Source organism: Puntigrus tetrazona, unplaced genomic scaffold, assembly GCF_018831695.1.
Source record: "Puntigrus tetrazona isolate hp1 unplaced genomic scaffold, ASM1883169v1 S000000003, whole genome shotgun sequence".
Classification (NCBI taxonomy): domain Eukaryota; kingdom Metazoa; phylum Chordata; class Actinopteri; order Cypriniformes; family Cyprinidae; genus Puntigrus; species Puntigrus tetrazona.
Window position 1 is genome coordinate 4,850,259 of NW_025047683.1, and position 4,061 is coordinate 4,854,319.

A 4,061-nucleotide genomic window follows, 5' to 3' on the forward strand; every position below is an offset into this window, starting at 1 on the left:
GACCGGGGGCGCAAAGTGCGTTCGAAGTGTCGATGATCGATGTGTCCTGCAATTCACATTAGTTCTCGCGGCTGGCTGCGTTCTTCATCGGCCTTACGAGCAGGTGATCCACCGCTAAAGTCGTACTGCGTTTGAGTTTAGCGCCGGGGCGGGCCGAACTGCACAGGCTTGTGTGGGTTCAAAAATACAAAAGTCGTTCCCGGATGGGCGCCCAGCGAGAGGGGACTTGAACCCACGGTCGAAGGCCTGCTGGGTACCCGCCGGGGTTGGCAAAGCAAAGTCTTTCAGAGGCTCGCGGCCTCGGCCCCACCCGTGCCAAGGGGTGGGGCGCTCATGATAGGTTGCTCAAGCCTCCGCGCGGGGTGCGTCAAGCCTCCCAGAGAGCGGCGTTCCCTTCTCGCGGATCCCTCTCTCCGCCGTCTTAGGTTTTTGTGCGGTTCTTTTGCCGTCTTGGATGTTTGGCGGCAGACCTCTCGGGCCACGGCCGCTGGAACATAGAGTAAAATAGGATGAGGTTTTTACCCCGGACAGGCGCCCCTCCTTCAGCGGGAGAGACTTTGAACCACGGTCCCGGAGGCCGTGCGGGTACCCACCAGGGCCCGGCTCGGCCCCCGCGCTGGAAAGCAGGGGGCCCGCCGAGTGCAGCGACAGTCAAGTTCTCTCGGATCTCTCTCTCTCTCTCTCCGCCTTAGGTTTTTGTGCGGTTCTTTTGCCGTTTTGGGTTTTTTGCGGCAGACCTCTCGGGCCACGGCCGCTGGATCATAGAGTAAAATAGGATAGAGTTTTTTTACCCGGACAGGCGCTCCTCCTTCGCGGGGAGAGACTTTGAACCACGGTCCCGGAGGCCGTGCGGGTACCCGCCAGGGCCCGGCTCGGCCCCCGCCGCTGGAAAGCAGGGGGCCCGCCCGAGTCTGGCGACAGTCAAGTTCTCTCGGATCTCTCTCTCTCTCTCTCTCTCTCTCTCCGCCTTAGGTTTTTTTGTGCGGTTCTTTTTGCCGTTTTGGGTTTTTGGCGGCAGACCTCTCGGGCCCACGGCCGCTGGATCATAGAGTAAAATAGGATAGAGGTTTTTTTACCCGGACAGGCGCCCCTCCTTCGCGGGAGAGACTTTGAACCACGGTCCCGGAGGCCGTGCGGGTACCCGCCAGGGCCCGGCTCGGCCCCCGCGCTGGAAAGCAGGGGCCGCCCGAGGTGCAGCGACAGTCATGGGCGCTCGCGGTAGGTTGCTCAAGCCTCCGCGGGGGTGCGTCAAGCCTCCCAGAGCGGCGTTCCCTTCTCGCGGATCTCTCTCTCGCGCCGTCTTAGGTTTTTGTGCGGTTCTTTTTGCCGTCTTGGGTTTTTGGCGGCAGACCTCTCGGGCCACGGCCGCTGGATCATAGAGTAAAATAGGATAGAGGTTTTTACCCGGACGAGGCGCCCCTCCCAGCGGGAGAGACTTTGAACCACGGTCCCGGAGGCCGTGCGGGTACCCGCCAGGGCCCGGCTCAGCCCCCGCCGCTGGAAGCGGGGGCCGCCAGTCTGGCGACAGTCAAGTTCCTTTTTTTTTTTTTTCTTATCGCGCTCTGCGCGCCGCTTCGGTGCTCCGGAGGAGGCGCGCCCGGGCCGCCGGCCTCTGCGCGCACCGGGCTTGAGGCGGGGGAGGTGGGCTAGGCCTCCCGCGCCGGGGCGGTTCGCTTTGGATCGGGCGGGCGATAATGATCCTTCCGCGGGTTCACCTCGGAAACCTTATTCACGACTTTTACTTCCTCTAGATAGTCAAGTTTGATCGTCTTCCGGCGCTCCGCCATGAGAGCCCTTGAGGGCCCGGCGGCGAGGCAGTCGAGACCTCACTAAACCATCCAATCGGTAGTAGCGGCCGGGCGGTGTGTACAAAGGGCAGGGACTTAATCAGCGCGAGCTTATGACCGCGCTTACTGGGAATTCCTCGTTGATGGGAAATAGTTTCAATCCCCAGTCCCGATCACGGCGGGGTTCAGCGGGTTACCGCGCCTCTCGGCGCAGGGTAGACCTGCGCTGATCCGCCCATTAATGGCGCGCGTGCAGCCCGGACATCTAAGGGCATCACAGACCTGTTATTGCTCCATCTCGCGTGGCTGAGCGCCACTTGTCCCTCTAAGAAGTTTTTGCGCGCCGACCCAAGTGGCGCGCCACTATTTAGCAAGCGAGTCTCGTTCGTTATCGGAATGAACCAGACAAATCGCTCCACCAACTAAACGGCCATGCACCACCACCCACAGAATCGAGAAAGAGCTATCAATCTGTCAATCCTTTCCGTGTCCGGGCGGGTGAGGTTTCCGTGTTGAGTCAAATTAAGCGCGCAGCTCCACTCCTGGTGGTGCCCTTCCGTCAATTCCTTTAAGTTTCAGCTTTGCAACCATACTCCCCCCGGAACCCAAAGACTCGTGGTTTCTGCGCTGCCAGCCGGGTCATGGGAATAACGCCGCCCGGATCGCGGGTCGGCATCGTTCTGATCGGAACTACGACGGTATCTGATCGTCTTGAACCTCCGACTTTCGTTCTTGATTAATGAAAACATTCTTGGCAAATGCTTTCGCTTTCGTCCGTCTTGCGCCGGTCCAAGAATTTCACCTCTAGCGGCGCAATACGAATGCCCCCGGCCGTCCCTCTTAATCATGGCTCCGGGTTCCAGAAACCCACAAAATAGAACCGGAGTCCTATTCCATTATTCCTAGCTGCGGTATTCAGCGGCGACGCTCGGCCTGCTTTGAACACTCTAATTTTTTCAAAGTAAGCGCTTTGGGCCTCGGACCGGACACCCAGCCAAGGGCATCCGGGCGCCTCGAGGCGAGGACCTGGGGCGGGCGGTGGCTCGCCTCTCGGCGGACCGCCAGCCAGATCCGAGATCAACTACGAGCTTTTTAACTGCAGCAACTTTAATATACGCTATTGGAGCTGGAATTACCGCGGCTGCTGGCACCAGACTTGCCCTCAATGGGTCCTCGCCCATGTGTTTAAGATCGCTCATTCCAATTACAGGGCCTCGAAAGAGACCTGTATTGTTACCACCGTCACTACCTCTCCGAGTCGGAAATGGGTAATTTGCGCGCCTGCTGCCTTCCTTGGATGTGGTAGCCGTTTCTCAGGCTCCCTCTCCGGAATCGAACCCTGATTCCCCGTCACCCGTGGTCACCATGGTAGGCGCCTGATGTACCATCGAAAGTTGATAGGGCAGACACTCGAATGAATAAATCGCGCGCGCGAAGCGGCGGCGATCGGCCGAGTTATCTAGAGTCACCAAAGGTACCGGGTCGGGAGGGCGGATCCCCGGGGGCGGATGGGTTTTGGATCTGATAAATGCCGCGCGTCCTAGCCTCCCCCCCCGCGAGGAGAGGCGGTCGGCCCGGTCGGCGCTCGTTTGCATGTATTAGCTCTGGAATTGCCACAGTTATCCAAGTACCGGGTGGAGCGATCAAAGGGACCATAACTGATTTAATGAGCCATTCGCAGTTTCACTGTACCGGCCGTGTGCGCCAGACCTGCATGGCTTAATCTTTGAGACAAGCATATGTTACTGGCAGGATCAACCAGGTAACCCCTGTGGGTCGTAGGGACCAACCGGCCGCGAAGCGCGTTTTTGCCTACACGGGTCTCAGTCCGCCTGAGGAGGGCCTGGGCAGACCCGCTTGGACCCTCGGCTAAGACCGGCGCTCATAGGAGGGCAGCGCGGCTCGAACCTTCCCCGGCGAAGTCGCCGTTTTCGGGGTGGGTGGCGCTGGGATCGCGGCGGCCTTCGGGAAAAGTGTGTTTCGCGGGGGCGGGGTACCGCGCGGCGTCGCCGGGGCAGCGTCGCGTTCTGCCCCTCCCGCCCGCGGTGGCGGACCTCTGCGCTCTGACCCGGCCGTCTAGGCCTCCTCCGAAAGGTTCGGCGCCTTCCCTCGGGCTGAGGGCCTGCTCGTAACGAGCGTCCAAATTGCCGGAGCGCGGCGTGCTGTCAAAGCCCAAGCGTAAACCCATTGCGCCCGTGCCCCTGCCAGCACTCCCGACCCATAGCGGCCAGCGGGGCTGGCGGGTGGGGTCCTAGGCTAGAAGCGCTTTGGCGC

At 60.7% G+C, this 4,061-nt stretch overlaps 1 pseudogene; it reads right to left on the minus strand.

The window, feature by feature from the left end:
• LOC122331893 overlaps positions 1-122 on the minus strand; it is a 149-nt pseudogene extending 27 nt beyond the window's left edge.
• Between the last annotated feature and the right edge of the window lie 3,939 nt (positions 123-4,061).